This window comes from Castor canadensis, chromosome 4, assembly GCF_047511655.1.
Source record: "Castor canadensis chromosome 4, mCasCan1.hap1v2, whole genome shotgun sequence".
NCBI classification, from domain to species: domain Eukaryota; kingdom Metazoa; phylum Chordata; class Mammalia; order Rodentia; family Castoridae; genus Castor; species Castor canadensis.
The window spans coordinates 78,504,012-78,518,756 of NC_133389.1; the positions used below are offsets into that span (position 1 = coordinate 78,504,012).

A 14,745-nucleotide genomic window follows, 5' to 3' on the forward strand; every position below is an offset into this window, starting at 1 on the left:
TACAAATGAGAAATAAGGAAGTTAAGGTGAAAGAGACTGCAGGCTCAGGTGAGCAGGGTCCTGATCTACCTCCCTTTGTTCTTTATCATGACCAGACCAGCCTTCTAAATACTTTTAAAGAGAAGTTACTAAATTTCAAGTTCATAGATTTGAGGAAAACCAAAATATCATAAACACCAATTCTGGGCCAGATAAACTCTTCTGAATGTCATTTTCACCCATACATAGCTTATATATCACCTCTAATTTCTACTATACTTGGTTGACAAAAAGCAAGTTTTTAAGTCTTGACCTTATTAATTTTCTTTCTTTACAAATTTTGGTTCAGTAAAAACCTGTTTGATTTTCTTTAGTGATTGATAATATTGTAGTAGATTAGAATTGTCGTTCAGATAATGATACTATATCCAAAACAGCAGGTATAAAGAGATGGAAATACTTTACATTAGCTGAAGAATTAGCAACCTAATAACCTGGTTTCCCTTTAAAATTGCCGTCTTGTTTTTGTTTGGCATGTACTAGGTGCTTACAATGTGTTTGTTTTTTAAATCTTCACTATCTTTATCAGGAAAATACAAATCAAAATGACACTGAGATGCCATCTCACACAGTCAGAATGGTAATCATCCAGAAAACAAAACAAAACAAAACAAATCCCCAAATTCTAGCAAAGAGGTGAGAGCAGAGATGAAGCCTTTACACACTGTTGGAGGGAATGTAAATTAGTGTAGCCACTGTGGAAATCAAAATAGAGATTCCTCAAAAAATTAGTAATAGGACTATCATAAGATCCAGCTATACCATTTCTGGATATACACCCAAAAGATCAAAGTCAGTTTATTCTACAGATACTAACATAATCATATTTATAACTGCATTACTGACTACAGCCAAATTATGGAATCACTCTAAGTGTCCAGCAGTGTATGGATGGATAAAGAAAATGTGGTATATATACATAAGAGGGCATCATTCAGACATAAGTAATGAAATTGTATTAATCACAGAACAATCACAGAACTGGAGCTCATCATGTTAAACAAAATAAGCCAGACTCAGAAAGACAAGTATGTCTGGTTTTCTTCTATGTGGAATTCAGGGGAAAAAACCCCATGAAAATAAAAAGGGGACCATCGGGGATGTGGCATTGGAAAAGGAGGAGGGGATCAGAATGAGAAACGATATTGGAGGAAGTGAGTATCATTGATGTACATTATAAGAATATATGAAAGTGTGATAATGAAACTCATTACTTTGTATAATTAACATACACTAATAATTTAAAAATATAATGGAGAGGGAAATGTTAATTAACCTGATTTTATCATTGCATACTGAATATGTATATCGAATTATGACACTGTACCTTATCAATTTAAATAAATATAACTTTAAAATTAAAAAAGTAGAAAAAGGTTTATTAGCGGTCTTTTCTATGATTTACCATTTAAAGTAGAATGATAGTATTTACTTGGCATTCTGTCCTACCATGATTTATTATGCATGCAAATCCTTATTTACAAACAATCCCTATACACAAATAGCACAAACTTTCTCTGATCTGCCACACTAGCTGGGTCTCTATGGAAGTCCCTGAGGAAAGTAAGAAGATAGACAGTTGGAGGGGTCAACAATCTGTAGATCATAAGAAAAAAAAATAGGGGTGTTCTGCAAGTAGCATAAGTTATTTTAGGGGTGCTTCTTCATAGAGCAGACAGCATGAAAGTTTGCACTCACACCAGCTAGGCCCTGCCCTGTGCCTAAAATATACATGCCCCTTTACTAGCTAGCATCTTCTTAAGACTTACTCTAAATGGTACAAATCCACTTCCCGAGTTTCAGATAACTATAAATCACTGTTAAACTCTCCAAATGAATTGCTTTCTTCCTTTCAGATCTGCCACACTCTAGTGGCCCTGAGGCTTGGTGAGTTTGTGTGGAGCATGCAACATTTTCAGTACCATGCCTAAGTGGATCTTCCCAGTGTATGAATCCAAGCAATGCACAGGTAAAGCATCTTGTCTCAGAATACATCCACAATTGTTAGCCTTGGTGATAAGAATGGGAAGAAAGCTGCTGACTTCTGCCTCTCTTAAGCCCTGTTCAGGCCTCTCCTCTGAGAATCTAGACTCTAGACCACAGTCATGTTCCATGTCATCATGGACTCTTTCTTATAATCTACTCCATAATTGTGAGCATATTAATACCATGACTACGAATATAGTGAAAAGACAAATGTATGTAAATTCTAGTGGAAATATTGCTTCTAAGGTGTAATAACTCTTGTTTGGTGTCTTAACCCCCTACAGGTTTAATTAGCTGCCCAAGACTGTTGTGTTTGAATCAATTAATGTTTTGTACCACTGAGGCTTGGCAATCCTTCCCAAATGTCTGCCAATTAGTTTAAAGATTGAAAATTATTTTTACTGATTGTCAAGAAACTAGGAAAATGAAAGAGATAAATCATATGTGTATATATATATATATATAGATATATATAGATATAGATATATAACATGGCACTTGATTTTTTTCCCTTCCTTATTTTTATCATCCTTGCAGAGTACTGGACAGAACAGAAAAATGAGGAAACTGGGGATATTGATTTGCCTTAATTCATGATCCAATAATTTAACCAGGAAAACAATATGCACATAGTTGCAAATTTTGAGGATTGGAGGAACTGACATTTTTCTCCTAACAGAGCATTATTCCATAAGTGAAAGAATAAAGCATAATTATAAAATTTTTTGTATTTAAAAATATTCATTCATTAAATAACTGTTTACTGAGGTTTTATAATATTTCAGGCACTAGGCACTACTTGAGACACTTGAGATAAATCACTACACAAAACCAGAACAAAGAAATGAATAAAATAAGTATGTCTTCATAAAGTTTACATTGCAATCAAGGGAATACATAAGAATAATAAATGCTTTAGTGTTTAGAAGGGAAAATGTGAAGAAAATATAGCAGGGTAGGAGGTCAAATTACAAAAGGGAGTTTTGCAACATTTAGTAAAACTCCACAACAAAATCACAAACTCTGAGCAAAACTTGAAGGCATTAAATAAGTCATCGGTGACCACCTAGAAACAAAGTAAATTGCAACTTGTAGGCCTAAGAGGCAACCAGTGCATTTTCTAACATCTATAGCTAAGGTTTTAATTATAAATTTCAAAACACAAAGAAAGCTCTAATAGGAAGGGAAAAAAAATAGTTGCAGAAAACAGAACTGAATGTAGATTGATTGTTTCGAAGCTAAGAATTCACTATAGTAGGTCCAAACCAAAAGATGCTTCTTAGGAAGATACTGGGCTGCCACAGAACCATGAAGATGGAGAAATGGGTTTTAGATTAAGCAAAACAACCACAGAACGGGCTCAATATGAGAATCCCGGATAACTGACTGCCCAAGAATGCCAAATTCCAATAGGGGGCCCAGCTAAAGTTGCTGTGCTTCTGGCTCCAAGGACATTCCAAGGATGTCAGGACTCAAACCGTGGCCCTAAGGGTGTTGATTCCATGGGTCTGCACAGGTTCCTGGAGGAGTTGCTCCTCGTGTTCTCCCTGGTGTCAGATTTGCACAGCTGTGTCTAAATGGGGTACAGTTTTGCCTGCTAAGGCTCAGCTGGAAGGGAGATTGGAGATTTGAACTCTAACTTCACTGGAGGCAGGACTCACAGACAAGAATGGGACCAATGGCCAGACATTGGGACCAAGCAGACAGTTGGCATCACTTAATGGTTGAATATGTTACACTTCTGAAATCTCAACTTCTTCTGTATAATGGGATTATTTATCCAAATGTCTGCCTCTTTTGATGTTCCTGATAAAACAAGAATCTATGAAGTGTGGTGGAAGAACTTGGGCGATACTTTTGCTTTTACAACTAGGAAGCCATGAAGTCATTGTGCCTTAACAGGAAGCAGAATGGGGAGAAGAATCCATTCACCACAGAGTTGCCTGCTTAGGACATGGGTTCATCAGTAGTAAAAGGGAAAAAAAGCATAATCATTTTTTTCCCGGGGCCTAAGTCTCCAGGGATTTCAGAAACCAGTTTTTTGGCAAGGAACCAGTGTTTTCAACATAGTACCATGAGTCATGCAGCACAAGAACTTCCACCAAAAGTCCTAGGCAGAGAGCACAGGAGAACTTCAAGTCCTAGGAGACCCTACCAGGACCTCCAAGAAGCTATCTCAGGGGCCTTGTATGGATGGTAAGGTTCTCGGGGAGTAGGACAAAGAAAATACAATTGATGAATTGCATTAACTTAGATTAATTGTATGCATTTGTAGTTATTTTTATGGGACCTCATTTATACAAACAAAGGCTTGGAAAACTCAGATAGCATAAACGCTTTTCCAAAAAAAAGAAATCTTGCCAAGAATGTATTGGTCTTAGAGTACGTACAATAAGCCATCACAGAAGGTGATCACTTGTCCTCTATACTAAATAGAATATCATCTAAACAATGATCAGTCATAGTTACCATGTGGCTTATATATATATATATATATAAATAGGGAATATTGCTGAGTATGTTCTAGGCTACAGGCAGTGTCCTAAATGACCCACATATATTCACCTATGGAATCATTTAATCTCCACAACCTTACAAGGAACACATAATCATCTCCATGTATAATGATCCTCCATTTCATAGACAAAGAAACAGAGGAAGAGAAAGAAGAGGAAAATATATTTCTGCAGGTCATAAATTTTGCAATGAGGGTTTGAATCCAAGCATTCTTGCCTATGTCCTATGACCTTAACCTTTATGTTATACAACCATGCTCTGGTTTGGGGAAAAATATTTCATGGTTGAAAAACTTAATAGCTTTCAAGTAAAATATATAGGAGTATATTTGAGTTATGAGAAATAACCAAGAAAATTAAAATTTTGTGTTAACTAGAATAAAAACATTACAAATAAACATTCCTGGTCTATTGAATTGTCTCAGATAGTAATTATGTTATAGGAGAATTCAACATTAGCTTTGCATGCCAGGACCTTGTCAAGATCTCTCCAGCCCAAGTGTCCAGGAAATAAATGAGAGTGTTTTTGACTGTATTTCAGATGACATGCAATATGGGAAGCACTGCTTTCCCTCTTTAACTTCCTTCTTTTCAAATATTCTCTAATTTCACCCATTTTCTTACAAACAACATAATTTCATTCTCCTTTATGACTGAATAATATTCCATTGGGTATGCACATAATTTTTCCATAACTGTCTATTGATGGACACCTAGGCTGAATGACAGCTTAGCTGTTGTTACTAGTGTTGCAAAAAACACAGGCATGCAGGTTTCTCTTTGGAATGCTGATTTGATTTCCTTTATATACTAAGAAATGGGATAGTTGGATCATATGGTAAATCTATATATTATGTTAAGTGAAATAAGCCAGACATAGAAGGAAAATACCCCCTGGGCAACACAGTGATATCTCATCTAAATAAATAAATATATAATATCCATGTTTTTCTGAAGTTTACTCATATTTTTTTAAATGTCTCTTTCCATGGACCTGAATTGTTACCTCAATTTTAAAGTGGCTGCAGTATTTGAAATTGAGTTAAAATACAAAAATTTTAAAGCTCATAATTTAATCCATGTGGCATAGTAGACTTCCTGAGAGTATACAACCTTGGGTTTATCCAAAAAAACATCCATGCCAGACACCTTTCCTCCGCGCATTTCCACCCCAGGAGACTTTCTCTCTTGAACAGTGTACAGGTGAAGTCCAACAACCTGCACTTTCTCCATCCCTGTCTCTACCCAGAAACTACAACATGTACTTTACCTCCAGTTTAAGATTGTCAACCATAGTTTCCTACTTTTCCAATTAGCTCAATAAAATCAAACAATATAAACTCAGAAAAAAAAATCTCAAAACTGAGCCAAAGGAAGACAGACATAAAAAGTTAAAATTGCATATTGTAGAATACATTACAAAGGGAATTTGAATTTGAGGAAGGAACGTGCAAAGCAGCAACAGGAGGAGAAATCTTCACATAATAACTCATAAATCTGAGACCATGTCTATTTCTTTTTGAACTGTTTCAGAAAAGTATTGTATCTGAATTTAAAACATAGAAAGTCAAGTATAGAAGTTTTACTGAGTACATGAGCACACCACTCTGCCCCTGAGGTTTTCTCAAGTGGAACATTTATATGCTATTTATAGGGCAATGGTTTAAGGGGAGAGGAAAACATAAAACAGGGGGAGCGGGAGGGGGTGGAGTGGGTGGTAAGGGAGGGGGTGGGGGCAGGGGGGAGAAATGAACCAAGCCTTGTATGCACATATGAATAATAAAAGAAAAATGAAAAAAAAAAAAGAATTGGAAGATTGGTCATTCAAGAAAAAAAAAAAAAAACCTAAAAATAAAAGTGCCCTATGATCTAGCAGTACCACCTCTAGGGATATACCCAAAGGAATGTATGTCAGTTTGCAATAAAAGCACCTGCACACCCATGTTTACTGCAGCATTATTCACAGTAGCCAAGCTATGGAAACAGCCAAAATGCCCTACAACTTATAAATAGATTAAGAAAATGTGGTACTTATATACAATTGAATTTTATTCAGCCATAAAGAGGAATGAAATTTTTTCATTTGCAGGTAAATGGATGGAACTGGAGAACATCATCTTAATTGAAATTAGCCAAGTTCAGAAAACCAAAGGCCAAATGTTTTCTCTCATTATCTGGAATATAGGCCCAATACAAGTATAAGCAACATTATATACACATAGAAAGATATACAAAACATGTATCCAAAAATGGGACTGCTAGAGGAGAGCAAAGGAGGAGGAAAAGAAGGAAAGAAAGACAGCAAGTAATAATGAAGTATATCAATCACATCTGTGTAGGAACAAGACACAAGGAAATACACTGAAAACTCTAAACACAGGATACGAGGAAACCGGTGAGGAAATGCAATGGAGGAGGGTTACACTGACTTAAGCACAATGTATGTACAGGTATAATACCAAGGCAAAAATCCCATGGAACAACAGATACCTAAACAACGAAGGAAAGAAAAAAAAACAGGTCACATTAAGGGAAGGGCACTAACAAGAGGGGGAGGGTAAAAAGAGGAAGTAAAGAAGGTGAATATGGGTGATGTACTCTCTATACAAGAATAAATATAGAATTTTTAAGCTTGTTGAAATCACCACAAGAAGGGGTCCAAGGTAGAAAGGAGAAAAATGGAGGGGATGAACCAATTCAGGATATAATACATATATATGTGGAAATGTCATAATAAAACCCCCTTTATAGATATCTTAAACAAACAAAAATGTCTTTTTTCAAAAACAGAGAACAGGAAGGTAAAACAGGTCCTGTCTGGGGGTTGGTACCAGTGTGAGGGGGGAGGATATAAGGAAAGGGTGTAGGAGAGTGAATATAGTGGAAATATTCTGTATTCATGCATGAAAATGGAAAAATGAGAAGTGTTTAAACTATCCTAAGAATGGAGGGAGGGAGGATAAAGGAGAGTGATGGAAGGGGTGAATCTAAATAAAAAATATTGTAAGAACTTTTGTAAATGTCACAATGTACCCCAGGTACAACAATAATATGGTAATAAAAATAAAATCAATCAATCAATAAATAAAAAAAAAGAGTTATCTAAGGGATTTCGTAAAACCAAAATATTGCTTGTGGAACTCATCACAAGGATTTTTACTCTTTAGGAAACCGAGTCCAAACTGAATGTCTTGTCAGTGATTTTAATACATTTTATCATGCTAAAAATGTGTGGGCTGTATGTCTAAATTTCACTTAAATGCTATACAAAGTTTATGGGGTTAAAGTTATACAAGTTTAAAGTAATTGACACTTGGTCAAAAAACTAAAACTCAATTCTATCTGGGGCACTAACACTGTCTCCTTAAGCTTATAAGAGGTCTACAAGCTTTGCTAAATCCTACTTTAAAGGTAAAAATTTAAATTAACAGCCCTAGTAAGGAAAAAGCAATGTAGCCTATTGTTTCCTATGGCAAAGCAAATGTAATTTATTTTAGGGTAAAAGGCATTTGATGCTGTGGAGGCATTCCTCTTTCCCCTAAAGATCTATAAGTTTATCCTAGCTGTGAGAAAAAAGTATTTAAGAGAGCCATAATTCAAGAAATGTCATTTGCTTATGATAAAGGTAAAAGTTTCATTATATTTGATTGTGAGACTAGTACTGTAACTTTTTGGAATATAACCTTTGCTTATGGATCAGCTTCTCTGAAATTATTTGCTCAGGCTCTCTTCAGCTCATTTCTTAGAACAGGGACTGCTGGCCCAGACTCTACCACACTGGGAGATTACATCCTGATCTGAACTTGGAGTGGAGAGAAATTTGAGCCATTCTGGGAGGAACCTCATCAGGTGTTACTCACTACTGAAACTGCAGTACATACTGCTGAGACGGATGGACCCACCTACTACTGAATAAAACAAGCTCCCAAGGAGGAACAATGGACTGAGTCTCCAGAGCCTGGAAATACCAAAGTAACTTTAAAAACACTATAGTGGGACTATTTTCCCTTGGGAAACTGTATTTACCATTGATGTCACCCAAACTTCTCCTTTGACTGTTAAAAAAAAAAAAAAAAAGGGGAGAGGAAAACATAAAACATTTTACAGAGGACTTAAGTATAAGCCCAATTTGTACAAACTTAGTTCAAATTATGATTTTCCTAATACAAGATATCCAAGAGAATTCAGGAAGCAGGTTAGTTGCATAATTTTACAGCTTAATCACTAGGGGTTGTTGAACAGAATTCAAATTGGAGATTCCTCTTGAATCTTTCAATTGTTGAAGTCTTGACAACATGGGAAGCAGTAAATATGACATCCTCTCAGTGATGACTGTAGCTCTAGCCAAGAGTATTTGGCTGCTCCCGCTGCCACGAACAGTACAAGCATCATTTCAAACAATACCAAAATGGAGTTGGAAAGTTGTGTAAACACAGAAACAGTGCTCTGCTGTGGAGCTGTTATCATTGTGGTTACTGCTTTCTTTCATTTACAGGCTCAGAAGTTAATGTATGCTCATAGCCTTACATTTTGGTAGGCTCTGTATGTCAATGGGAATAAATTTAGCTCTCATTTCTTTTACAACTTCAAACATGTTTACACTGAGCAGTCAATATATATGACAGTGAGTTCATGGGCAGAGCAGACACTGCTGCCACACTGATGTCAGGCTTGTTCTGCTGTCTGCTTCACCCTGTGGAAAGTGGGCATATATTACAGTATGTCAGAAGGATTCTAGACATGAAGAGGACTGTGTGCTCTCTCTTGTCTCCCAGGGAGCTGCTCTGACATGACCATAGGAATAGGCCCATCTGGCTTGGCCTGTCCGGCCTGGGCCCCCAAATGTGGCATACAAGGCATACTCAGCCCAGCAGTGCTCACATGTCTGAGCAGGGGAAAAGGTAGAGCACCTGCCCCAGCAAACATGAGATCCTGAGTTCAGATCCTAGTACCACCAAAAAATAAAAAGGAACCCTCAATTAAAAAACAAACTTGGGGCACCAATGTAAAAACACCAACAAAGAAAAATAAAGGATTGAAAGTTGTGTTGTTTTGAGCTCTGTCAACTGGTTATTATATTACAGTGACAATAACATAACAGACAGATGGCAAATCAGTTGTCAACCACAACATTTCTAAGGATTATAATGAAATGCAGAGAAAGATAGTGATGTTCTATATTCGAGGTATTTAAGATTCCTGGGATATAAATAAAGAGACATATTGGTGACTAAGGAGAATAAAGGGAAGCATCACCTATTTTACTCCTCAACTCTCTAACTTCCCAGAAATGTTAACAGTGCACCTTAATAATCACTCAAGTCATCCCTGATGCCTTCTTCAGCAGTATAACCCTCCTACCTGTCCCTTTCTCCCCCTTCACACACTGTGCATGGTTTCTCTGCCACACATACAGCCATTTCCCCAACTATAATGCTCTTGTCTCCTCTTTAAATCTATTACTTCCCACCCGGGAATTCACTTAGAATGTCTTCACAGAGCTTTTCCCATGGATCTCACAGTCCTTCCCATAGCTTCTGCCCACAGGCTGATGCAAATTGAAAATGATATTTATATATACCTATCTATTTATCCACATACCTATCTTCATACATACATACATACAAATTAAGTACAATAAATTATTTGTAAACTACTATAATATAATGATATACATTGCACATATAATCATTGAATTACATGATTTCTTACATTTATGCTTTGTAAAGATCGTGGAATGATATAACATTGATATAAATAGATATTCTTTACCCTAAAGGGGCTCATAATTTTAGGAGAAGAAGTCTAATACAAGTCTGAGTGAGATAAGAATTCAAATACAGCAATAAACAAATGCTAGGGAAGCACAGAGCAAGAAACTGACTTTTTCCAAGAACAGTGTGTCGGGGGTGGTCTCAGGAAAATGATGACATTTGTCTGGATGTTGCATGGTGACTTCAACAATTTGGGTGGGTCACAAGGAGAGGGGATCTGACATTCATCCCAGCAGGTTTAGAAAGCACCTACTGGGAATAATGGGATTTCTGCACCTATTAAACACACCTATTTACTGACCAGAGCTGAGTATTGTGGGCATAAAAAGTAAGCATAAAGAATGAGGCCACTGAAGTTCAAAGGGGGAGCACTTTTACTGGTGGATGAGGAAAATGTCTTGGTGTTATTAAAAAATGCAAATCATCAAAATATTTGTGCAGGAAAGAAAATCCTGACAACTTAAGAAGTATGTTATACACTAAAGAAATACTTTATATATCTTTTTTAATAGGATATTATTTCTGCAGAAACATTTAGTTTGAAAGAAAACAATTTCATCCATATCAGAAAATAATGGCAGACATTCATCAATGTCAATCTTGGTCTTACTGCTTGTTGGCCAGGATCATTACATCAGAACATATGTTTAATATTGTGATTAAGAACTAGTCAGTGGCATTAGGAATTAACATTTTTATAATGCTGCTCATTGTTCTCTTCTCTTGTTTATTTAATTAGAATGAACCCAAAGGAGAAGAGGGGAAGCAGAAATGATTAATGACACTGCCTTTCAAAACAAATGATAAAAGTCTCTTTGATGGAGTCACTTAAAACTAGATTAGATAAAACTCTCTAAAAAGTACCAGAAGGATTCTACATGGTTAGAAAAAGAGGTGGACAAAAATTTATCTTGAATGATTCTGTTTGCATTGTTCAAGCTTCTGAGAGAATATAATAATGCTTTTTATTTTGATATTATAAAAATTTTACTGATGAACTGTGATGAAGAATTCAAACAAGGTTAAATGATTTGTTCAGTCACAGAGTAGTTGAGAGAAAGCTAGGCTCAGCTCTAGGGTCCTCCCTTGAGGACCCTAAGGTCCTCCAGCCACAGCATTGCCCCTGTCCTCAACAACCTTCTCCCATAGACACTTCGTCCATGTTACTTTTCAAGGTGCTAGAAAAATATTGAGATAACATGAGCCTTGCAAAAGGAAATGACAAATCAGTGGAAGCTGATAATAATAAAGGAAAAATTTGATATTGCAATAGAGATTACATTTACTACATAATTTCTGATACAAGAAATTTGGCAGCAGTAGTTTATACATGTGAGGTGATAAGAATGGAGAAGGGCACTTTTAAGTCCTAACTCATTTCATCTTCTTAGTAACCCTATTATATAAACACTTTAACCCCCATTTTACAGATGAGGTAACAAAGACATGTATAGAAGTAAAACTACTTACCTAAGTTACTCAGCTAGCAAATAAAACACCCTAAGCAAGTCCTATGGATTATATATATAGCTGATATCAAACTCAAAAGTAAATGGTTTGCCTCCACTATTGCTCCACACATCAAAAATTTTTCTCATGGCTTCCAATGGGGAACATTAAAATAGTCGTTTCAGGATGGATCACTTTCAGAACTCCTAAGGATACTCAAATCTACAGATGTACAAGTCCCTTATATAAAAAGCATAGAATCTCCATGAACTTTAAATCATCTCTAGATGACTCATGATACCTAAGGTAAATGAAAAGTAAATAGCTGATAGGTCTTTTGAGAGAACAATGACAAGAATAAAAAAAACAAAAACTCTGTATATGTTTAGTACATATTCAGGTTTTTTTGAGTGTTTGTGATCTGCAGCTTGACTCAATCCTTAGATATAGGATGTAAGGACATAGAGGGCAGAACATATATAAAGATGGTTTATCTCCCTGTTTAAAATCATCCATTAGTTCTGCATTGCAACAAAAATAAAATTCAAACATTATCTATGAGGGTCTATAAGATCCTAGAAGCTTAGCTCTTTCAGATTTCTTAGCCTTATTGTACTCCACATGACTGCCTATGAAGTACTCTGCAGTTTCACTGGACTTCGTACCAGGCCTCAGACATGTTTTTTTGTTCTTTGCATTTACTTCTGTCTTACCAAATCTCTGTCCAGTGGGTCTTTATAATGGTTGACTGTGCTGTATCATTGGATCCTAAAATTAAATCTCATGTCTTCCCTGAACACCCTATTTAAAATGCTCCAAAATTACTCTACTGTATTCTTAGACTTTCTTACTACTTCATGGAACTGTTTGCTTCACTTGAGTCTTTAATGTTACTCCTTATTGGGAGTTAGGACAAGGCCATTTAGGACTTTTTCATGACTATTACCCATCCTTTTAAAATGGTGCCTGGAATGTACTATGAACTAAATAGGTATTTGTTGAATGAACGAATAAAGAGATGGCAGCCCAGAAGGATTTCCCACAGATGACATGAAAATAAAACAAACAAAACTTCTTCCATGTGTTGACCACTTTGCATCATTGTAGCAACAAATCTGAGAAAAATGAAAGCAGAAGGGATTTATTCTGGTTGACATTTCAGAGTTGTAGTCCGTAATCATCTGGTTCCATTGTTTCTGGGCTGTGGGAGGAACAACATCATGGAAGATGGACAGGATGAGCTGCTCATCTCATGGCAACCAGGATGAAAGACAAGTAGGAAGGAGACAAGGATAAGATATGCTTTTAAAAAGACACTCCTTACTGGGTACCTGTAATCCTAGCTACACAAGAGGCAAAGATCAGGAGGACTGTGGTTCAAAGCCAGCCCAGGCAAAAGTTCACAAGATCCTATCTAGAAGAAAACCTCCACAAAAAAGGACTGGCAGAGTGGCTCAAGGTGTAGGCACTGAGTTCAAGCTCCAGTAATGGGGAAAGAAAAAAAAAGACAATCCTCCAGTGACTCACTTCCTCCAACCAGGCCTCACCTCATAGTTTTAAACACCTACCAATAACATCATCAACTTATGAATACATGAATGGATTAAACTATTAATTAGGTCAGAGCTATGAGGATTGGATTCACTAACTGGGAACCAAGCCTTTGACACATGAGCCTTTAGAGGTATGCTTTCATATCAAAACCATAACATGAAGGAATGCATGATTAACATGTCGCTAATGTCTATAAATGTGCTACATAATGCCATTTTCATTGGTCAGAAATGGATTGCATGTACAACAGAAGATTATGTTGCCTTGTGACTTTGTAACAATCTCAACTTGAGTAAATAAGCTCTACCATATTCGTACAATAAGAAAATTACCCAATGCACTAAAGCCTCTACAATGAGCAAGCTCCTTGATTGGCTAGAAAAACAAATACAAAACAGGTAAGAGTCCTACCTTCAATACCTCCTAATGTGCTGGATGAGAAAAATATTGAACATTAGCTTTAATGCAATTCAGAATGAAATAAATTTGCAGTAGAATTCAAGCAACATGTAGAAAAACAAGGGGAAAACAGCTAACATTTAGAGGAGAGTGCAGTTCTTTAGAGAAATTTAAAGTAATTCCTATTATGAATGTATCTGCCATTTGTGTTTTTCACAGAGTGAAATAAAATTGGGTTCCCATATCTTTACTTGTCCTAAAAGCTTCATATCTCATTCAAGTATTCCAATAGCTCTATGATTTTTATTCTCAGTTTATACATAAAGAAATGGAAGCTAATAAAGGATTGGTAAATTCCCTAAGTTCACATAGGAAGAGTTGACTGTACATTTTATGACTCTAAACCTCAATAATATTTTAACTATCCTATCTGAAACTAGTCTTATCGTATACAGAAATAAATGAATATTGTAGGTCTTCAGAGAAATTGTTTTGCTTCAGTATTAAAATAGTACATACTAAATAATCATTGCATTAGCTAAATTTCAGATTTTTATTGAGTTTCTATTCTCAATTCTCTTAGGAGTTTTTTCAACTGAACTGCATCCCTAATTACATTAACTTATCTGTAAAGCAACTCACAAAGAAACAAAAAATCTACAGATAAAAATATTCTATTTATCATTGCCTCTATAAAGTGCAATTTGTTTGAACTCTTATAACACTGGTCAGTAGTTACTGAAAATAATGAAAGGCTAATGGTGGAACTAAGTACCAACTGAAACATTCTGCTAGATATGAAAGATCTATGTTTTTAAAAGTGCAGAATCTGGCCATTTGACTCAGAATGATCCAGGATCCTGTAAGAATGCTGGCCCTGGAGCTGCACATTTTATATTTTGTCATACTCACTAAGTGATGTTAAAATTTTAGGATTATTAGTTACTAGGTTTGTACTTTATTCAAAATTTGAAGCTTCCTTTTTTTTTCTGTTTTGAAGAAATCTTATTTGATAATATTGCAGATTG

General features: G+C 35.9%; 1 protein-coding gene across 3 annotated transcripts in view; it reads right to left on the reverse strand.

Annotated features, from left to right (window-relative positions):
* Cntnap5 (contactin associated protein family member 5) overlaps nt 1-14,745 on the reverse strand; it is an 826,603-nt gene that overhangs the window by 165,945 nt on the left and 645,913 nt on the right. The gene's annotated exons all lie outside the window — the stretch shown is intronic.